The sequence below is a fragment of the Barbus barbus genome (genome assembly GCF_936440315.1).
Source record: "Barbus barbus genome assembly, chromosome: 48".
NCBI lineage: Eukaryota > Metazoa > Chordata > Actinopteri > Cypriniformes > Cyprinidae > Barbus > Barbus barbus.
Genome location: NC_136726.1, coordinates 13,741,140 through 13,766,257, shown reverse-complemented (window position 1 = coordinate 13,766,257; position 25,118 = coordinate 13,741,140).

Sequence of the window (25,118 nt, the reverse complement as noted above, 5' to 3'; positions counted from 1 at the left end):
AATAAAATGTATTAAAAAATTGTATTTTATTTAAAAAATAAAATAACAAAATGTATTAAATACAAAAGAAAATGCTTAAAAGAAAAACAAAGACAAAACTAAGCAAAAACCAAAAACTAAAATAAAATAAAAGCAAAACAAAGCAGAAATAAAATAACTAATTATATTAAATAACACAAACTTTGTTTAAAAGAAACTAAGCAAAAAAGCATAAAGCAAAAATTAAAATATATATATATATATATATATATAAAAAGCTTAAAAGAAATACACAAAAAAAAAAAAAAACTTAAAAAGAACCAAAAAAAAAGAATAAAAAAACAAAACTGAGATTAACTAAACAAATTGTATGCTGTTACTGGACCTTTAGACAAACTTTTCTTTATGCTGAATTTGTGTCATTGTGTTTGCATTTTATGTGCAACAAGGGACTTTTTTTATATAAAACCGGAAACTTGCTGGAAGAAACCCGAGTCAGTTAGCCTGCATAAAAGTTTCTTTCCCCTGATTCTCTATGCATGTGAATGAAGAAAAATGTAGTTAGACCACTTTTACACTTTGAAGTAGCAATTAAGATGTTCCTGGCAAGGATTCTGCTTTAGGAATTTTATTTTGAACTCCTTATTAACTGCATTATTGGTTCACGGAAGGATTCAAATTCTCAGAAGGTGATACTGAAACTAAAGGAACAACATGTTTGTTAAACACGCACATGTGCACAGACACACACATAAAAGATGACCTTTGCAACAACCTTATAGTCCCACTCAAGGAAAGTTTCATGCTCCCCCCTGACTTCACTACAAGTGCTACAAAGGACAGTGCAAAGCACCAGGAAGGTGGATGTTAGATGCTAAAAGTTAAAAGGCAAGATGCTTGTTTTCATAGCTGGTGTGACTCATCTGCCCCTGTGTCAGCTCCTTCCATAGAAGGGGGCAGGTGGAAATGGCAGGACGTTGGCCTCTGGGGGCCCCGAGGGTTTAAATACAGCCTGCTGACATAACTGACTGGAGATCAACGCTTCTGCTTCATTTTTCCGCCACACCTACTGCTTTTCCGCCTGATCCCAGAGGGTAAAGATGCTGGATGTAAAATGGTGACACAGTCAGGGCTCAAAAAAGGGATGCAGGCATAATTTATTTTTATCCTCATAACGCTCATAAGCTATCTTTATCTTCCTTTTTTTTTTCCAGTGACAGAGACGACACAGGCCTGCTTAAGTGTGAACATGGAGGAATTTGTAAAGGTAGGAATTCTGGTAAATATAGAGATGCACCCATATAAAAATTTCAATATAGATAACGTGATAATTGTTCATGTTACAGCCAATAATTAATAAATTGACGTTTTAAATCATTTTAAATGCTGTAAGTGAATTAGGCATTGCAACATTATAATATACAATATAAAAAAATAGATATTCATTTTAAGATTTGCTAAAGATGACATTTTCAGCAAATTTAAGTAATTAAATAAGTGATTTTAAAGAATAACTTTAGGTGAGTGTTCGAAGACAAGTAAATATCATTTATTGGCTGATATATATCCAAAAACAATTTTATTGATATATTTTATATGTAAATAAATATGATTTTTGACTTTTACCTTGCAAAACATACAAGTTCTGACAATTGATTTTATTTCTTGTTATTTCTCTTTTGTATTATTTAATATTTAAATAAGAAATGGCAAATGAGAAGAAAAATACCAGTGATATTTAACATTTAGATACTATTATAGTAATTATTCATATTTTGAATTAGTTTTCAATTCAATTTTAGTTTTGATCATTTTTGTGTGCTTTTGTCATTTGTATTAATTAGTTTTTTTCATTCTATTTAGTTTTAATATTTTTTTTTTATTCAGTTTGAAATTTTAGTCAATTTTAATACTTCAGATCTTAAGTAAAAATTTGTAATTTTGCAGCTCAATTAAATAAAATAAGTTTTTTTTTTTTAAATCTAATATTTATATTTTTAGGGCTGTCAAAATGATTAATTACATCGCAAATAAAAGTTTGCCTTTACCTAATATCTGTGTGTGTACTATGTATATATGCATATAGACACACATACATGTATATTAAATTTATAATAAATATATATACTTACATTTAGTCATTTAGCAGGCGCTTTTATCCAAAGTGACTTACAAATGAAGACAATGGAACCAATCAAAACCAACAAAAGAGCAACAAGATGCAGGTGTTATGACAAGTCTCGGCTAGCCGAGATTTTTATTAAATATAAATAAGTCATATAAATAGGAATACATAGTGATTAATCGATTTGACAGCCCTAATTTTTTTTTTTATGCAATATCCAAAACCAAATGTGGCTGATATACTGCATAACTTTAAATATGATACGTTTTTATACGTTCTTGACTTCCTCGCTGACATCAAAACAATCCACAGGTATGCCACTCAAAAGTGGTCAAAAAAGCCCCTAAAACTCCCATTTACCTCAAAGTATCATCTTTCATTGTTCCCTGTGCTTTCATTTAAATCCTTATCCGTAGTAGAGAATCCATACGGTCACATTAATCACTTTGAATATAAGGGATTGGGTCCAGATTAAAGCATCATTATAACTAACCCCTCTTCAACGAGTACAAAAACCTGCCAAACCAAAGCAACGTGGCCACCTGTCAGTGTAATCCCATTCCAAAGCATAGAGAAAGTTAAAATACATTAATTATTGTCGGCACTGGCGAACAAATGTTTATGATGGAGGATCAAATGCCTTCATTCCGCCTACATAAGCAAAGATGTATTAATCTTGAAAGTAAATGATTCAGTACCTGCTTTGGGTTTCTTGACTATCATCAGTCTTGCTGCTCTCCGGCCGCACAAACGTTTGAGCTGCTGTCTGTTGAGATCTAGAGCTGCGATTCTTCAGCAGGAGGGAACTTCCTCGTCCGGACTGACCTCGGCTCCTTCTGCGAGCCACTTTACCCACGGGCCCTAACCTCACATGCCAGGCCGAAGAGCTGGAGCTGTGAAGAGACAGAAATCAGTACTCAAAACTCACTCAGGGACACAAAGTGACCCCAGGAAGTATTTGGACACTTGGCCATTCACAAAGAACACATTTTTATATCATTGCCCTGCTGTTCCATTGTTTTTCTATGTAAACACATGCTAGAAGGACATGTTTAAGGATAGAAACTCATACAGGCTTGGAACAACAAAGGTGAGTAAATAAAAAAAAACATTTTTTAAAGAATAAATTTAATTGCATAAACCTTGTGGCATCTGCACATTGAGATCTTTTTTCACTTCTTTTTGCTTCTTACGGGATCATTTTTACACTGGAGCAACAGGACACCGTACACACACTGATTTATCTGAACATCAGAGGAAGCAGCTGTAGTCCTGATACACTGTTTACTGTATTCACCCAAACACACACCCTCATACAATTACACTCACCGCATCGCAAAACACATGTAGACTTCACACATGATCGTCACCACTGAGTAACAGATGACCCGAGAGAATCCAACACATTAACATGGCTATTAAACAGGAACTAGAGTCCTGATCACATTCAATGAACATTACTGTTTAAATAAACCAGTTTTTTTTTTTTTTCTATTACTAAGTACTAAATTGTGGTAACATTTTCTCTTAAAGATATATAGAGAAATATATATAGAAAATATATAGATTTTTGTAGGTAAATATACCTAAACAGCATAATCCCAATACATTTTTTTAATATTTATACTAAATTATAAATAATAATAATATTTTATTGCGCATTTGAGCCAACTTGTGCTGTGCAATTCAGAAAAACAAAAAACAGATTGGTTTCATATAATTAAAAACAAAACTTAACCTGGGAAAGGCAGTTAAATTTATTTTCAAATAATTTAATTTGAGATGCAAACTGCACTGGCAAAGAATTTCTTGTTTTAAGCATCAACCTTGCTAAAACCTGCTAAACAAGAAAAAAATAACAAAGGAAGAAAATGACTTTAGTCATTTTGTTGTGATAATTTTTCATTTTATTTTTTGTATTTAGCTTTAATTTATTAAATTTACTATCATTTTAATTCAATTTTAATTTATTTTATTTCATGTAGTTGCTAAAGCAAAATTTCTAATTTTCAGGCAAGTTCAAATGTTTTATCTAATATTTCTATTTAAGCTTTACTTTAGTTAAAAACTATTTTAATAGTATTAGTTAACAATAACAAACAACGCTGCTTAATTAAACATTCACTAAAAACTATTTATATACCTTATGCAATTTTGTTTTATTTATTTAACTAAATTTAGCTACCTACATGATGCAAAATACTATTCTAGAGTATTTTGATCTGTTGTGCAAAGCTTTGAGATTTTCAGTGTCATTTCTGATACCATATTTATGCAAATTTGGATTTTCTGACAGCCATAAAAACCCACTCAAATCCCAGAGTGCCTCCATGACTCTGCAACCTATCAGTAAAATGTGTATTTCTCACAGGGCCAATGAATGTTTGCATTTCAACGCAGGCTGTGCTCTAGGGCATTTACTCCTGGTTTTCTGGGATCAGGGTGAAGTGTTGAAAACCTGAGCTGAGGGTTTGGACACACACAGAGAAACAGCCTCCTTATTTCCTCATCATGTCAAATGAGAAAAATCTACACTCTGACTATCAGTGACCCTATTCGGTCTCAAGGATTTCATTCTACTGACACTAATGCGGGAGCTGCTGGGAATGACAGGTATGTAGGCAAATATTTCCGACTTTTATTAGGAGAAAGGTTTGTGAAACAATCAGGGTGTTCAAACATTAAAATGTACAGCATAATTTTAATTGAACAGTTTCCATTCACTTCAATCCTTGTAAGTCTATCAGGTACTACGTTCAATGAAGTCACTTTGAAATATGGATTCAACTGCTTTCAACCTAAATATCTAAAGTAGCAAAATGCAAAAGACACCTGCCACCCTTAAGTATGCGCTAGATCTACGCATTTCAGCAATGTTCTGTATGAACACAAGCTCTCATAATAAAATGCGATGACGTGCAAGTGAACTTGAATTTCCTGCACAAAGATAATCACACACACATGCAAACAGGTGAGTATACACACAAAACTCTCTCAACTAGCCAGAAGCATTTTCTCAGACAGTTAAAGCTCCAGAACGAGATTAATTCCTGCTCAGACAAAAGTACAAAGCCATAAATTATGTCACTCTGTGACAAAGGAAAAACAAAAAAACACAAGGACCTGATCTGTGACATCCACCAGTATTTAACTACTTGAACGCTGCTAAAGCGATAGCTCACACAAAAATCTAAATTATTTTGTTTATTAATCATTTAATCCATCTTGTACCAAAACCTGCATGGCTTAATTTTTTTTCTGTGGAAAACAAAAGAAGATATTTCAAAGAATGTGCTGGCTGCTCTTTTACATGCAATTACAATGAATGATGACTAGACCTGTCAAGCTTTGCAAAAGCACTATTTGAGCATCATAAGCGTTGTTTGTCATAATTTCTCTATTCGTACTCAAACTGTGCATCTCTAAGTCTCTCAAAAACTTGCTATAAGCTAATGGAGTTCAAGATTTTTTTTCCTTTTTTTATTGATTATTACTTGAAAACTTTTTTGCATTTAATATTAATAATAATATTAAAATACAAATAAAATAAAAAAGTTGTATAATTGAATAGTAATTTATGTATTTATTTACATTTTTATTTTTTTAATTAATACATTTGTGTCCACAGAAAAAAGAAAGTCATGGGGTTTTGGAACAATAGAGTAAATAATAATAATGGAGTAAATAATGAAAAAGTTTAATGGGATACTTCCAAAAACTTGTGTATTATACTTGGTTAACTTTTTTTTTAAAATGAGGCACAGGTATTGTAGTCAATTGAAGCATTGTACCAAGTAACTATATTTGAATACAAAAGGGGACAGATTGTTTAGCCTCTTTTGAATGAATGAATGAATGAATGAAGCATTTATATAGCGCCTTATTGCGTATTGCTGTACACCCAAAGCGCTTTACAATCATGTGGGGGGTCTCTCCTCAACCTCCACCAGTGTGCAGCATCCACTTGGATGATGCGACGGCAGCCACAGCACAACAGCGCCAGTGCGCTCACCACACACCAGCTACAGGTGAAGAGGAGAGAGTGATAGAGCCAATCATCAAGTGGATTGGCTCTATCACTTTTTGATAGAGTGATAGAGCCAATTTTATTTCTTTATTTCTTTCACACACCTGTCTTCAGTGGCACCTTCATCTGAATCTTGAGAAGGGAGCTGCTCCTTCTATCCCCACCTAGAGTGGAATTCTGGGAACGCCTGCTACTGCTCCTCCTGGTTCGACCCTGAATCACATACGTTGTCAGACTGATATGTATAGGATAAATGAAAAAAAAAAATGTGCGTTTCTTCTCTCAGATATCAATATTGGCAGTGGAGTTGCTGCTAACGCATTGTCATTTTTGATTTCAAATGATGCTGGTCATAAAATGAGATGCACCTGTGCCTGAGTGAAGGAGGTGGAGGTTCTGGTTTTGGGGAGGCGGCCAAGGGCAGGGCTCCTCTTGGAAGGAAAAGACCCGGCAGCTGCACTGTACTTGCCTGATTCCAAAAGGTAATGCTGAGCCATTTTCAGCAGCCGCATGAAAACGGGAGCTGCTGGAGAAACAAAGAGCACATAAAAGGGAAGTATACGTCTATTAACATTTATATGCACAGAAACGTAATAAATACATACACACAAATAAATATAAAATATAAAATCAATATAAAATTAAATACGAATAAGCATAAAACTTATGATTTTTGCACTTCTAACTGGTGACAGCATAATATAAATATAATTTACAAATACAGTAATGAAATAAACACTTATATACATACATACATAAAATCAAATTAATATGAATTCACTGGTATAAACTGCTCAACTCTCATGTAATAGGAATGAAATACAAAAATAAACATTAAATTAATAAATAAATAAATGCATATAATAATACAAATGAGTGGTTCTTTTTATAGCATGCACATGGCCTTAACAGATTCAACTGGGACAAAAGTTATTTTAAAGCCACTTTTAAAGCACTTGGCTCTTTCAAAAGTTTATCTAAAAGAAGTACCGATGGTTGAACTTTTGAGAGCTGCACTATATTTCCAGGTACAAACAAATATCACACCACAAACGGACCCACAGCACAAAACTGAATGTTATCAGACCCTATCACATTTACACAGGTGCTGCCGGCCTGCTCTTGCTAATGCAGGCTGTGTGCTGGAGAACAGATATCCATGCAGGCCACATATGCCACTAGGGATTCTGCCAGTCCCCTGTAATCTCATCAACACAACAAGGAAATGTGGGCTGTATCGTATTTCAAAGCGCCTGTTTTGGTGGTTTTGTATCTGGCAGGTGACAGAGTACAGCTCTGTAAAACTGGAGCGTAATTTGCTTGACATTGAATGCGTGAATTGGTGACCTGAAGTACAGTGAGTCAAGGGTTTTAGCCTATTGTCTTGATTTCTTTTTCTGGGCTTTCCGCCAACAGTATTAACTCGTACTGTGTGATTGGATCCAAGCAACGCTATAATCTCATGGATGATAAGGCAGGGTGCCACCTTAAGGTACTAACGCACTTTCGTTATGACATTGTATCCGTCTCTCGTAGCAATGACCCATTAGGTTAAGAGCATGGAGGTCCAGACCTGCCTAAATTACTCATAAATCATCTCTACGAACCACCTCACCTTTCTTGGAAGTGTTCCTGGCAACTTCTTGAGAAGGTTTTTCATTTTGTTGTCCATCGATGAGAGAACTTGTACAGCCTTTGGCGCTTTCTTTTTTCACTTTTTCTGCAAAGACAGATGTGAAATTAACATTTTTATATGCAATGTATATGAAGCATCTAGTAAGACAAAAATGAATTATATAAATACAATAAAAGAAATACATAAAAATAAATAACTGAGATTTATTAAAATTACAATAAAAAAACAACATTTAAAATCAAACTAATTCTACAAATAAAATTAATACCAAACATAAATAAATAAATATTAACATATATAACAAACATGCGCGCACACACACACACATACAGTATATACTGTAGTGTGTGTTTGCCCTAAGTGTTGTAGAAAAAGCACATCATTTCGTATGGAAGCTTTTCTGCCACACAAAAAGCAAAGTGAAAAATACAGCAGACACGTGCCAACAAATTACAAATTACGGCAACAGTAAATGTTTGTGTCGCATTTTTAACTATACAAAGAGTCAAAGTACTTTTTGAAGTACTTCCCAACTACAATTAAACATTACACCCAGACTTTGGAGAAAGCCTTAATTTCACAATCAATCTTCATCAGCAGCAGTTTAAAGGCTTTAGTTCACAGTGGATCTCATAAAAACAAGTTCTGGCACGTTCATGAGAAAACGCTGGAAGGTACCGTAGCTCATCCTGCCTCCCTGAAGCACCGAAGGCCCTAAAGGACATATATAAAAAATAAAACTTCTCATTTACTATATTTTCTGATGGATGTTTCAATGACACACAGCTAAAATATGACAGAGATAAGTTATTGAAACATTTGAAGGGGTTTCCCTTGTAGAGATTCAAGGGTATAATTTGGTAGGGAATTAAAGTTAATGGACCACGTTACCACAGTCGACCCAATGACATCGGTTTCAAAGAGCAGGATCCAAACACATTAACAGATGCAAAATAAAGGTTTATCCTGATGCAGTAATGACAGGGCTATTCTGAGAGAATCATAAGTAATTTCATCATTTTTGTGCTGCTCGACAGGAGGAATTCTCATTGTATTTTCTCCTCCAGTTGACGCCACAAATACAAAAGATAAAGTTGGCAGAAGGTTAGGATAAAGTCTCATTAACTCATCCACGCTTGCAGACATTCTCCAGCCCTCACATACACTCTTTGAAGAAGAAAACGCCCAGCTTTAGGTGATGCTGAAAAGCAGCTTTGCTCTCAAATGACTCAAATGATAACCAGAAGGCCATCGCACTCTATCAGACTCAGAAAAAGGCTGTGTAAACAACGATAGCTAACGCATTAGTGACAATACACACATCTGGTGTGTATGTGTGCTAATGAGCACTCAACCAACGTTATATTATGAGAAGACATTTTAAACGCACACGTTGGATGTTATTGGCGAAATAGGTACAGTTTAAATTAATACATTCTAAATAATAGTATAATCAGTCCTTAAAGGTTTAGTTTACACAAAAACAAAAATTCTGTCATTAATTACTCACCCTCATGTCATTCCAAACCCGTAAGACCTTCGTTCATCTTCAGAACACAAATTAAGATATTTTTGATGAAATCCGAGAGCTTTCCTACCCTGCATAGACAGCAACGCGACTGACATGTTTAAGGCCCAGAAAGTTAGTAAGGACATCATTAAAACAGTCCATGTGACATCGGTGGTTCTACCGTAATTTTATGAAGCTACGAGAATATTACAAACAAAGTTGTTATTTTGTTTTCTTTGCGCACAAAAAGTATTCTCAAAAAATACTACGGTTGAACCACTGATGTCACATGGACTATTTTACCGATGTCATTCTACCTTTCTGGGTATAATATTATAGAATTTTATCTAACAGAAAATTTTAGATACTGTGGGAAAAAAAATGTTATGCCATCAATCAAAAATACAAAAAATATCTGTAAAAATAAAAAAACTTCCGATTATTAATGCCCGGGTTTGTGCTTGTGTATGTGATGTATGTTGTGATGTTTTATATTATGTTTGTTTCTGTTTATTGATGTCGATACTGCAGAAATTAAGTTACGCAGCAACTAAATCTATAAAAAACAAGGCATCTGATTGAAATATGTAAAATATTGTGAAGCTCTTCATTTCAAGATCCTTATGCAACAAATCACATTACTGCACCAGATCAGATCCGCTACTGTCACAATCTGCTTGTGCATGCCATGTTTGGCTGAGTACAGGGCTGCAGGTCAGCATGGATCAGCAGCAGCATATTCCTGCTCCGAAACCGATAACTGCCACTTCCTCTGACGCACAAAGTGCAACAATGTTGGCCTGACAACCAGTAAACCATGGCGTCTGTGCACAGGAACTCTGCAAGAACAAGATTAAACCTGAAGTTTCCTTCTGGCCAGTTACCATTTCATAAAGACTGCATCTCTTGTAATATAGTACAAAAAGAGAACGAACTACAAAAAAAAATGTATAGTATTATTCCAATTGTGAAAATACATATTTTCGAATTTTTGCATCATATGTCAAGAGTATTTGGATGATCCTGAAACTCGAAATGTTAATTTCCAGGATTCAGTTTAAGAACTTAGATTTTAAATTTTACAATATCAATGTAGTTTCCTTTTGAAACCCACAACATATAATCACTAAAAGCTCAATAAGCTAAATTAATAAAATAAAAATAATATTTAATGCATTTAGAAAGTTGACATAATACGAATTCATTGGTACAAACAGCTCAGCTCTCTCATGTAATATTAATGAAATAAAAAGGCAAAATAAATGAATAAATAAAAAAAACTAAAAATAAATTCATTTAAAATAAATAAAATTCAGAAAATCTGGTAGGGATTGTCATTATTGGTTTTGTTTACTGGGTTCATTAGAGTGCAAATATTTTCACAAGGTTCATAATTGTTCTTAAATCACACTCATGGAAGAGGTGTGAACATGCAGGATGTCTTATCAGTGTCCAAAATCCAGCTTCAAAGCTTCCTGTTCCCATAATTTCCAATTAAAGCTCCCATAAACTCCTCATCTAAAAGAGTCCAAACAAAACCCGCAAGAATCAGCTTTCAATTTGACAAAGTTATTTAGTGTAACATTATGCGTGCAGTTTGCACATGCCGAAATATTATGCCGTAGGAAAACAGATAACAGAGCCCAACAATGACAATAGTAAAAGTCCTGAGATGGAGCCAAGGAACACAATAGGTTATGCATGTGAACACAAAGGAAATGGGCTGACTTTTGAACTTGCAGCCAAACAATCCATCACAATATAAAAAAACACAAGTAAAGAGACCACCACTTAAAACATTTAAGATGAAAAGACCTGCACCTCCACAAAGTAAAGGTAACGTGATGGTGATTAAACTACTGTAATGTCCTGCTTTCCCTTTGATGAGATTTATGGTACAGCTGTGGGACATGTGATTACAGGAAGTCATAACTAAGATGGGTGACACAAAACACAAAAAAAAAAAAAAAAAAAAAGAAGCCTCATCTAGAAACAAGCTCACTTAGTTCACGGGATAGTTCACCCAAAACTGACAATTCTATCACTCAATTCTTTCAGAAAAGGTAAGGATTTTAAAACAAACAAAAAAATGAAAAAATAAAATATAAAATGAAAAACTAAACGAAAAAAAATAAATAAAAGCTAGAATGGAAAATTCAATTATAATTTGACGTTTTTAAATGTCCATACAATGGATGTCAATGAGGTCCAATTAGTGTTGTTTTAGATGCCATTGACTTTCATTGGACAGAAATGGTTCTTTAAAATATCTTCTTTTGTGTTTCACTGAGTAAAATAAATGCATGCAGGTTTGGAAAGAGAGGAGCGACTTGTTCCTTTAAAAGTCTCACTGGCTGCCTGAGTTCTGGCATTGGATTTGATTGAGGCAAAATGACATGAAAATATTTACTGGTAAACCGTCTGTTTATGATGGAGATGTCACCATGTGTGCTGCTGACGCAATTCAGACTGACCTTTGAGGATATTAAAAAGATTGAAGCAGACGGGAGGAGGTTTGGCAGACAGTAAAACACAAAATCGAAGCATCTTCACACTGATTAACTGTGCTCCTTCTGTATGCACAAATCCTGGGCTATATTCCAACTAACCTTAGGGAGAAACATCAATGATTAAGATATATTTCAGATTCTGCACTATTTCTAGGTCACTATTCAAATATGCAAATGAAGCAAATTTTATATATACACATGAAAATATTAGTAAACCAATTATGAAATTATATATAGGAGTATATATAGTTTAAATATAAATATAGTTTACATGTAAAACATATGTATTAACAAAAAAAATATTATGTTATCAAAACAGCAGCAAGTGCCATGCAACAACCACATGCTCTATTACTGTTATTTAATAATTTTATATACGGACACACATTTTATGAAATGTAAATAAAAATAGTAGCAAGTTCTATGCAAAAACCATACGCAGTCTTTAATTAGCTTTAAATGGCTTTCCTCAAAACTACTTTTTTTTTGCTTTTCAAAGCATGTCTTTCCAGGGCCAGGTAAGAAGGTCACGAAAGGGCACAAAGGAGGATTTGTGGTGGGAGGCCCACCACTGCATTGTGCTTTCCGGCCATCAGTCAAGCCTGAATCATCTTTGAAAGATAGTCATCTATCAAACTCTCAGGTATATCAATCATTGCCGGGTCAAAGAAGAACCACTTGATGCTGGTCTTTCATTTTAATCACTAACCATGGCTTTCGTGGACGGCACTCAAAGATAAAGAGAATGGATTCAGCCGTGGAGGAGGGTGAGGATACAGCACACTCAAATGTTTGCTTCTAGCCATGAGTTTAATGCATTTGCAGCATGTTAAAATAAATAAATTAATAATAATAAATTAATTTAAATTAAGGAATTATGAATCAAATTCTGAAACATACATATTAAGTGAAAGCTGATATAAATTTTAAAATGCAGTTTGAACTCAAGCAATCATTTTCTAATTATATGCTCAGACAGTTGGCTTTTGAAATTCATGTGAAGTGGCAGATCATTTAAGAGTAGATTTGAAGGCATCCATAAGTTACTGACCTGCTGATGCGGAGCTTAGACTCGTAACATCCAGGACTCAACTTTAATGGGCCTTTAAGCCTGATTGCAGGTCAGGGGCCAAACACCCAACAAAGACTTGAGGAACCTGGAGAAAATGCGCTGGAGGAGATCTTTTTTTTTTTTTAAATCACTCTGCACATCTTAGCGTTATTATAAACACAAAAAGGATGGGTCAATGGCTTCAAATTTCTAATAAAATTCATTATATGATACACAGACTGATTAATTAAAATAACTGCAAACAATTGCACATCAGTTATTGTAGGGCTTCATATGAACATTACTGCTTTGAAACGAATGCTGATACAGGACACAGTTACAAAAGTCTAGAGCATCTCTCAATAACTGCACTTTGAGATGAACAAGCCCTTGTTAGTTTTAATGGGAGGGTATAAAATATCCCAATGGATATGAGTCACAGTAGCATAAACCAACTGAAGTCCAGCGTAGCGCGTCTGTTAATTCCACTGCGGTTTGGCTTTTCTTGAAAGTGAATTTTGTTATACAATTCACTTTCAAGTTGTGTCCCAGATTCTCTCAAATCCTTCTCTCAAAAAGAATTGCCCGCGAGTCCTTACATATTGCAAATCCAAACGGAAACTGATAAAAACAGGGTTAAGCTTTCAACATTTGGAAAATACTTCAATCTTAAAGTATATTTAAGAAAAAAAAAAAAAAAATTCCACGTTCTCCTGCAGACAGCAAAAATAAAACATTTGGAGTTTGATTTCCCCAAAAAGCCACCATAAAAAACAAATATTGCTTTTAGTCTGACAGCAACACTGATACTGACTGGGACTGATTGATGTAGGGCCTTGAAAATGAAGATTCCAAAACAAAAGTTTATTAATAACTAGAATCTAAAATCATATTGCAATATCTTTAATACTTCTTGAGTTATAGACATGCAAACTTTGGAAAAAGAATATAAAACAGAAGGAAACGAGATACATCTCTAGTTTCAACATTATTTGTTCTTTAAACATTTCTCTTTAAAAGAAAAGTAGCATCATGTTTGTTTTTGCAAAGTGACCCACATTTGGTTTTTGACCAATGAAAATGTGTACAATTCAACGATTTACCCCTTGAGGCATATTGAGATTCCAATACCTCTGGGACCAAACCATATAAGGCCCTACAAATGAAGATGCCAAAAGGAACGTTTGTTAAGACCCATTATCTAAAAGTGCATTAAGATATATTTAATACTTTTTTTAATTACAAGCCTGAAAACTTTAGAGGAAAACTTGAAAAGTGCTGTTTCCTCATTTCTGAATGGTCACCATTGGCACATAAAGCAACAAAGATTGCTAAAGTCCACAGATTTTACTAATAGACCTACCAATCTCTGTGTATCAATAACATTATGATGCTGCCATCTTTCTGAAGTCATTTTTAACCCCCTGTAATTTGGCTCTGAATCTCAAGTGAAAATTGCCATTTTGACCCCCCTCTACAAAAAAAGTGGATTACTCAGTAAATATTCATCCATAACATTTCATATTTTGGCTATCATCACTGTACGCGTTTATCTTTCTTCAGAAAAAAATATTAGCAAAATCAAAAATTTGAACTGGGAAAGTTTCAGAAATTTGGTTGATTTGACACGGAATGACCCTTTTCTCTCAATCAGTAAAGACGGTAACTGTCTAACACATGGAAACAACCTTTAATCACCTGAAGATAAACCTCTAATCTCAACCAATAGAAGTTCAGGAGACACATGGTCCAAACTGGAAGGCCAACTGGATGATGGGTGGCCTGATACTGGCGACCCAGGAAAGCCTTCAGTCATTAGTGGATTTTTAGCCAACATAAGGCTTTACTCAAGAGGGTCGGAAGAATTTCACCTTTCTGACCCGCTTAAGCCGGGCCCTAAGCTGCGCAGCAGTCTTTTGACTAAATGTAATGAAGCCATCTCTTCACGCTCATCAACTGTGTGCCGCTTAGAATGGAACGGCTTGTGTTGGTCATTGTGTGTTTCACATCTTCTGAACAAGCGCTGGGTGGTTATTTGATTAAGCCGGTCCGGTGGGAGCACTCGGGTTACAGAAAATATTAGCCTTCAGCAGAACATGCTCAGGGACAGAACAGTCAAACGCAATGAAGGGCTGACTTAATCAGCTCATTTTACAGGATTAGAGGCAAAATGGCTGACTATTGAGTTTCCTCAGGCACAGAGCCCTGCTCAATGTGACCAGAGAAGCAGAGTCGCAGCTAAAATACAATATAAACGGTTTTGATAGCCGTTTTAATTTTCTTCAGTCAGCACTGTACCATCCCAAAGGCCAGAGTCACCATTAGGGGTCCCACTTAGGTCCTCTATATGGTATTGCATACTTGTTGGAATTGCAATTGTTCCAGGCTCAACAAGTCTGAATTGAAAAAGTGATTATAAAAAGAGTTATTTTTGATTTCTTTGTGCACAAAGAAATGTATTGTCGAAGCTTCAAAAAATTAAGGTTGAACCACTGATGTCACATGGACTACTTTAACGATGTCCTTACTAACTTTCTGAACCTTGAACGTGTCAGTTGCGTTGCTGTCTATACAGGGGTCAGAAAGCTCTCGGATTTCATCAAAAATATCTTCATTTGTGTCTTACGGGTTTGGAAAGTAATTAATGACGATTTTCATTTTTGGGTGAACTATCCCTTTAAATCAGTATCATAAATATGACAATTGATAGTTAAAAAAACATGTTTTGGGTCAGTAAGATTTTTTTATATTTTTGAAAAGTCTTTTAGGCTCACCAAGGCTACATTCAGTTGATCAAAAATAGCAAAAACTGCAATATTTTGAAATATTAAAATAATGATTTTCTATTTGATTATATTTTAAAATGTATTTTATTCCTTTGATGACAAAGCAAATTTTTCCTCATCATTACTGTCACATGATCCTTCAGAAGTCATTGTAATATGCTGATTCTTTCAAGGCCCAGAAAGGTAGTAAGGACATCGTTAAAATAGTCTATACGACAACAGTTCAACTGTAATTTTATGAAGTACTTTGTGCGCAAAGAAAACAAAAATAACTTCCGTTTCAGTCGACATACATTCACAAGAGTACCATGATTTAGCTTCATAACAGAATACAGAGAGAGAGCAAATCAGATCAATGAACTCATGCTTCTTGTTTCTTAAAGCAAATGTCAAAATACCTCCAGGCTGGTATGAAGTCACGGACAGGTGTGCTAAAAACCTAATAAACATGCAATCTATTTAAAGACACAGACCATTAAAAAACTCTTCAGTCAACAGTAAGTCATCTGTGGTTGTTCTGTGGTTTCCTGACATCCAGATGTTTCCCAAATAGACCTTCTAAGGAAGCTCAGGTGCAGTGAGTGAAGCCTCTATGAGTCAGTTCTCATTACCTTGTTAAAAGGTGGACAGAGAGGGCTGACGGCCCCCCGGATGACTCACAGAGCTTTGGATGACAGATTCATACTGTAAAAATCACTGCTGGGCCTTTCAATTACACCGGGCCCCCCAAAAAAACAGCTCCAGCACGCACAGCCACCCTCAGGGAATTTCTCTATCATTAAAAGTAGATGAGTCACGGTCGCCAGACAGAGAAGTGCCTGTCGAACGGTATTCTGTCAAACCTGCGTTAACGCTACTGTAAATCACCAGAGGAACTTAAATCAGAAGTTGTGATTAAATAATTGCGATTTAATATGCAATTATTTTTTAAAGCTCTTTAAATCATTGTATAGTATGACCAACACAATTCTGTAGGCCAGGCCTATATGCTACGACAAAATTAGGTGATGCATAAATTGATATGAATGACATTTTTATTTAACAACTATAAATCACAGTAGTATATTGACTGATATTTTGAACTTCCAGCCTTGTAAGCATGTAATAATTATGACAACATAAAGCACTGACAAATAAGCCTGGTGTAAACATTATTATGAAAGTCAGTAATATTCTGTTCAGTAACTGGTTAAAGCCGACGTGGCTGCCACGAAGCGTCGCTCGCGGTTTGCCGCTTTCCGCATGTCTCCCATTGAAAATGAACTAGACACTCGCCGCGTCCCGTGTGAAAGGGACTTAATATTAATATATTACGCTTTCTCTCGCCGTACTTTGATGACATGCACCGATCGATCTTCAAGTCGAACACACCTCTTTACTCTCGTGTGTCACGTGACAGAGTGTAATCACAGCCTCTGTTTTTTCACATCGCGATATTATCGTAAATGCAATTAATCGTTCAGCCCTAGTGTGAGCATCCTTTGCGTTTAAAGCAGCTTTTGCTCTTGGTGCACTTGCGCATAGTTTTTCAGGTAACATTGCAGTTTGGTCTCTTGAGCATCTTGGAGACGTTGAATAGAAAATATTTTCTATTCAAGTTTAAAGACTAAACAGTACTCCAATACTGGGTAGAACAATGAGACATGGTAAACTTGTATAATTAACTTTATGTATATAAATAAATGAAATACTTCATAAACCATTATTGTGTGAAAACACTGAAACCTGCATTAGTACACAAGGTCTGTTCGCTTCAGCCTATTGTTACTGAACTCAAAGATAGCATCCAGCCTGAGCACACTTAAGAGTGCGCTTTGTACACCCAGGCGTGGCATCTTCCCCTGGGTCTAACATGAGATGCAGCTGACATTTTGTTCCCTAAAAGCTAGCACTTATGGGCTCATCCAGTGAAAAGCATCCCTGTTATTGGTCCCCTAACAGACGCTGATGACCGAAGAGATTGAGTCACCAGTCTGTCCCTACATATTGTCTCTGTCAGCCCATTACACTTGACCCTTAGTCCTGAACTCAGCGTCTTGCTTACAGCACAGTAGACTGCTGTGGCACATGGGACAACATACTGTACTGAAGGTGGGCTCATATGTACACTAAACAAACAACCTGGACAAAGGAGGAGGTCTTATGTAAGGGGGACTGGAATGTCTGCGCATGTTTGGATGGGAGAACAAGCGTATTCATTGTTGTATTCATCCTTGCGTGCTCGGATGTTTAATGGTGGGATTGTGGGTGTGTGTTTACCTTCATCCTGACCGCCATCGGCCTCCTCCAAGACTAGGCGGTTCATGCAGTTGATTTCCCACTCCTGAACATCAGTGTTCCAGAGGGCCGGGATCAGGACACGATGCTGGGAGCTGGACACACAAACACCACAACAGTCAAACTAAGATAATGACTTTTTACATTTTGCACACTGATTTACATTTTCCTCAAGATTGTTAGAAAAAAATCCTAATATTAACCAACAGAAGTTTTCAAACTGGGTTTCAGGAAACCACAAGAGGTTTCTAGATTCTTTTAAGATTAGATTTATTTCTAGATATGTTTGTTTGTGTGTGTGTGTGTGTGTGTGTGTGTATATATATACACATATATACACACCTACAAATATTCATACAGTAGTCAACATTTGTAGTGGATCAAAACCTTTCATCAAAATTGTGACCCTGGACCACAAAACCAGTTTTGCTGATATTGTTTTATGAGTCTCCTAAAACAGGTTTACATGCATCCAAGGTCAAAAAACACTTTAGTTTTCTCAAAAATAGCTTTAATTTAACCTAATTTCTAAATGATTCCTAAACGACTCGTGCGAAGCAGTTCAAAGAATCAGTCTCTCTAAACCCCTCCTTTCCGTGAACCCTCACTGCTGTGATTGGTCAGATGGCGCAGTCCTTTGTGATTGGTCTACCGCGTACAGCGCAAATGACAGCCCATGGGCAGACATTATGCAAATGTGTTACTTTGTGACGTACAGCCGTAACAGAATAAGATTCGAATTCCTAACAACTCGTTTAGGAAGGGAAGTCGTGGCCTAATGTTAGAGAGTCGGACTCGTAATCCAAAGGTTGCGGGTTCGAGTCTCCGGCTGGCAGGGATTGTAGGTGGGGGGAGTGAATGTCCAGCGCTCTCTCCACCCTCAATACCACGACTGAGGTGCCCTTGAGCAAGGCACCGAACCCACAACTGCTCCCCGGGCGCCGCAGCATAAATGGCTGCCCACTGCTCCGGGTGTGTGTTCACGGTGTGTGTGTGTGTGTGCATTTGTTCACTACTCACTGCTGTGTGTGTGCACTTGGATGGGTTAAACGCAGAGCACCAATTTCGAGTATAGGTCACCATACTTGACAATATGTCACTACTTATACTTATTTAGACGATTGCGAGTCGACTCTTTTTTTTTTTTTATAGACAATAACTTTATATATCGTGCACTTTCGGCTTCACAATTTCGCAGAGAGTTTATGTTCACATACTGCTACATGACACTGCATAAAAGGTAATATTCGAAAAGGCATAATAGGGGCACTATAAGTGTAATTTTTTCGAAATTGAGATTTATACATCGTCTGAAAGCTGAATAAATAGGCTTTCCATTGATGCATGTTTTTTTTGAAAATCTGGAATCTGAGGGTGCAAAAAAATTTAAAAGTTTATCAAGACAAGTTTTTTTTATAAATACTTGTATTAATATTATTTGTAATACATATTCATATTTAAACACACACACAATGTTTTAGTAAATTGGAAATACTTATGCATAAATATACAATTAGAAATATGTATATTTAAAAGTAAATGTTTATACATAGATATTTTTGATTATAAATGTATATTTAAATTAATAGTACAAATAACATCAATACTTTTTAAATATATAAATACTAAAATATGGTATGTGTGCAAATATGTATACAAGTTAAAAACTTTCCAGATAATATTTTGACCGTAATATTAATAATTCACTTGTTTAATATAGGAAAATATTTTATTATAAAAAAAATAGAGGAAATATCTATATATGCGCCAGAAAGTTTGAAAACCCCCTGGCCTAGGTGATGTCAACAAACAGGAAGTTTATTTCAAATGTTGATAAAAGATTAAGATAGATTAAAAAAAGTTTATCATCTACATTAACAACTTTTCTAAATCTGACAGTTCCATACAATTTAGACACAAACTATAGATCAAATAGAAGACAGCAAACGAGAAATTAAAACATCCAAGATTCAAAAACAAAACTCTTCTTTCCCTTGCTATTAAAAACAAATGCTATCCCTGTGAATGCAGCCCTCCTAGCAGAAATAAACCCTGTCTGCCTGTGCTTAATGTCACAGTGAGTTACATAAGCTCTAAATTGGCCTTGTCAGGGAAAAAGTGGCACAAAAACGATCTGTCAAGACTTTGCAGTGGGCAACATGTCAACAGGACATGTTGGGGCCGGTATTGTAAAAGAGCGCAAGGACACCCCAGTCCCTTATATGAAGACCTGACATTATTCACAGTCTCCAGTGACGGTTGACAGACAGCCGCATCACTGTGGAGACCAAAGAGCCAGCTAGCAGTGACGTCAACCGACTCGCCCTGATTTATTAATTACATAACATGAGCTGTAGAAATTAATCATCACAGCTGGGAAAATAAATGTTTAAACCAGCTTCTTAAAGGCCAACCGAGCTGGTTTTCTCAGATTGGGAACTCAGAGACTGGTATGAACCACCTTTCTTTCTGAGGCAAACCTACTTGTTTCTTCTCTTTTCACCTCTTTCTTCTTTCCGTTTCCCTCTTTGGCCTCCTAAGCGAGGCGACCGATTCCTTCCCAGACGGCTCAGTTCTCCGCCTAGCAAAATTCTGATACTCTGAATCAGAGGGGAGCATTTAGGCTTGACCTTGCCGGCACTGCCGTCGTGCCAGGCGAGCAACGTGAACCCGTTCCCTGATGTGTAGGAGCTTTGTGCTGACTGCCATCTGCATGTCAATGCCAAATATCCCCTTTGAAACACGCAAAATGGCTTCGTTTGCCCTTATAATCCTGTAAAGTGGCTGACAAAGTGCATGGATGTTTTTTCACCAGGCCACAACAAATATATATTTTTTTATAATGTTAATTGAAGATCTATTCAGAAAGGTGAGTTTTATTTGCGCACATGCATATAAAAGAATTCCGGATCACATGGCAAAGGATTCTTTGGATTGGCATGACACACTACTGAATAAAAGGCGGCCATAGAAACAATTTAACAGCTTAACAATATGGCCCGGCTTCATGTGTCGTTGAGTTCTGCTATACTAATGAAAGCGGTACTCATGGCCACTGTGACATCATCAAATCAACATAACCACTATGAAACGAGAGCCACTGATTTCTGTCTGAAGTTTACGTCATCATGAAACCTAATTTTATCTTTTTTCCATTTCCAGAATAAACAAGTGTTTATTTTCATAAACCTAATATAAATATTATATTTTCATAAACCTAATTCCTTAAACTGCTAGACCAGGTCTCTTCCACTGTTGTGATGAAGAGAGAGACATTATGAATCTGCTTGGCATCACTTGACCATACTGCCAAAAGAAATAGCAGTTAAAATATTTATATACTACGAGTTTTAAAAGCAGATAATATTGGGGTTTATTTATTTGTTTTACTTGCATATGTTTTAAAAGCTTTAGCTGATTATTAATTTTTATACCATACCGTGCATACCATTTTGTTGCTGGATTTAAGCATTCAAAATTCTACGTTTAGTGCAATTTAGAGCAAAGACTAATGTAATCTAAAATAAAAATAATCAATGCATTTAAAATATTGGTCATCATAGCAATTATTAGCTGTATTACAGATTTTTATTTTTACAGAATAAAATAATTATTGGTAATATCGTTATAAGTCAAATTTGTATTCTGTATGTGCATCAATTATTAATATCTGTCAATAGAGCTAATAATTAAGGGAGAAAATCCTTTAACGGAAAACACATTTATTTCATTTTATTTTAATTATTATCATATTAGTTATCGGCCAGTATTAGAGATTTTTTAATTTAATGCTATTGGTTGATGCTGGAAATTTAATCGTTCATGTTCCTATCTTCTATTTTGCCATAATTTAATGCTCAAAGTTAATCTTTATAAACAACAGAAATATAATCTCTTATTTACACAGTGGTGGCCAAAATGATTAGAACACTTGGACAGACCTGAGAATATTGACCTATTTTTGCCTCCAAAACATGAATTCATTTCATAATGTTCATGAAACATGCAGATGGTTACTCTGAGCACAACAAATATCAGATGAAGTGAGTCGTACAGCTTTTGTCCACGTTTAAGTTTAATATTTGGTTTGTACAGCTGTTGCAGCAGCACATCTCTCTGGCATAGTATCAACATATTTCCTGAGAACTTCAACAATAATTTTATCCCATGTCTTCTGCAACTCAAGCTATAGGGCTTTCCTTTGAATGTACAATAGATTTGTACAGTTTATTTTCCAAATCGCCCCAAATTTTAGGTTGCGGTCCGGACTTTGAGGGGGCAGTCCATCATTTTCAATGTTTCAGCAGATTCCTTCCGTCGCAGGTAGTTATGGCAATAGTTAGAGGAATGTTTAGGGCCATTGTCCTCTTGGAAAATAAATCCAGGCCCAATAAGACGACATCAATTTTCCTGCTGTTGCTGAGGCTGAAATGGCACATCACATCATAATACTACACCCTCCGTGTTTAACTGTTGGGAAGAGACACTCATTTTTATATCTCTCCCCCTCCCTCTGTCGAACATACAGGTGCATCTCAGAAAATTAGAATATGGTGAAAAAGTTAATTTTTTCTTGTAACTTATTTCAAGAAGTGAAACTTTCATATATTTTAGATTCATTACATGTAAAGTAAAACACTTCAAACGTTTTTTTGTTTTAATTTTGTTGATTAGAGCTTACAGCTCATGAAAGTCAAAAATCAGTATCTCAAAATATTAGAATAATTCCTAAGATCAATCAAAAAAAGGATTTGCAAAACAGAAAAGTTGAAATTCTTAAATGTATGTTATGTATGTTAATTTATGCACTCAATACTTGGTCGGGGCTCCTTTAGCAAAAATTCCAGCATCAGTGAGGAATGGCATGTGGCTCTGCTGAGGCACTATTGAGCCTTCAGCTTGTCTGGATTTTTGGATTGACTGTTTCTCATCTTTCTCTTGACAATAACCCATAGATTCTCTATGGGGTTCAGGTCAGGCATGTTAGCTGGCCAATCAAGCACAGTAATATCATGGTCAGCAAAGCACTTGGAAGTGGTTTTGGCACCGTGGGCAGGTGCTAAAGTCCTGCTGGAAAAGGAAATCATCATCTCCATAAAGCTTGTCAGCAGATGGAAGCATAAAGTGCTCTAAAATCTCCTGGTAGACGGCTGCATTGACTTTGGACTTGATAAAACACAATGGACCAACACCAGCAGACGTCACGGCACCCCAAATCATCCCTGACTTCAGAAACTTCACACTGGACTTCAAGCAGCTTGGGTTCTGTGCCTCTCCAGTCTTCCTCCAGACCTTGATTTCCAAATTAAATGCAAAATTTACTTTCATCTGAAAAGAGGACTTTGGACCACTGAGCAACAGTCCAGTTCTTTTTCTCTTTAGCCCAGGTAAGATTCTTCTGACATTATTTCTGTTTCAGAAGTGGCTTGGTAGCCCTTTTCCTGAAGAGGTCTGAGCGTGGTGACTCTTGATGCACTGACTCCAGCTTCAGTCCACTCCTTGTGAAGCTCTCTCAAGTGTTTGAATCAGCTTTGCTTGACAGTATTCTCAAGCTTGTGGTCATCCCTGTTGCTTGTGCACATTTTCCTACCCAAATTCTTCCTTCCAGTCAACTTTGCATTTAATATGCTTTGATACAGCACTCCTTTGAACAGCCACACCTTTCAGTAATGACCCTCTGTGCCTTATCCTCTTTGGAGGGTGTCAATGATCGTCTTCTGGACCATTGCAAATTCAACAGTGTTCCCCATTATTGTGGTTTCAAAGAACAAGATACCCAGAATTTATACTGTAGAGATGGTCATTTATTGAAACTCAAATGTAATATTTTGAGATACTGATTTTTGACTTTCATTAGCTGTAAGCTCTAATCAACAAAATGAAAACAAAAATTTTTGAAGTGTTTTTCTTTACATGTAATGAATCTAAAATATATGAAGGTTTAAATTTTTTAAATAAATTACAAGAAAAAAAATGAACTTTTTCACCATATTCAAATTTTTCTGAGATGCGCCTGTACACTCTTCACTTGTTGCCAAACTGTTCAAACTTGGACTCATCAGTCCACAACAATTTATACCAATTTTCCTTTGTCCATTTCTTGTGTTCTTTTGCAAATTCCAGGCATTTCACTCTATTTTTCTTTAAGTAATAGTTTCTTTGCTGCTATTCTGCCAAAAAGTCATCCTTCCCCAAGTTTCCAATTCTTGAAGACACTGTTGCACCGTTAGTCATTGTGGTGTTGATCTCGTCACGCAGTTCTCGTGAGGGCTTTCTTCGGTCCTTAAGACTGAGAATTTTGAGATGCTCTGTCTGAAAGTTTATTTTTTCTACCTCTCCCCTTTCGGTTCTGGTGTGAATTGGTGGCATCATGGCGGTCTATCATCTACTTTACAGTGCTTGGACTGCAGCTCACGTCCTTGGCTATGTGGCGGTAACTCTAGCCAGCATCAAAAACGGCTTTTTATTCGAACCCGTCGCTCACTCGTTAGCTCCTTCACCTTAGCCACGTTCAAAGAGCAATATGTGCTTCAAGATTACTTCTTGAGGCTTTGGATTTCTAAAAACCAAAACCTTGATGTTACCAATCACTTAATGAGCAGGACAGGCCTTGTACATTCAAAAGAATCACACAGCTGTGTCCTGAGACTCTTGCATCACCATCAATTTAACCACAATCACACCTGACAATGATTACACAAGTAATTTGGGTTCTTCTGTAAAGGAAAATGATTGTGACATTAACAGTGAAACAAGCCTAGCTTGTTTTTTGGAAGGAAAATGACCTAAATCTCCTTATGATGGCTCTATTCAATGGTTTCTAGGGTATTGTATCTTCAAAAACCAAGTGTTCTAATAATTTTGGCCACCACAAACAAACAAACATACATACATACATACATACCATACATTTATAAAACCTTTTTTTGTTTTTTTTTTTACAAATTATTTACATTTATGCATTTAGCAGACGCTTTTATCCAAAGCGACTTACATTGCATTCAAGTTACAGTTTTTACATTTTATCAGCTCTTGCTTTCCCTGGGAATCGAACCCATGACCTTGGCGTTGCTAGCACCATGCTCTACTATTTGAGCTACAGGAAAGCCTCTTGTGTTTTTTGGAAGAAATTATATCAGTGCACTCACACGTCCACAGGCACTCGCAGTACTGTGGCCTCCTCATTCATGTTCATGATACGAGACTCCAGCAGCAGG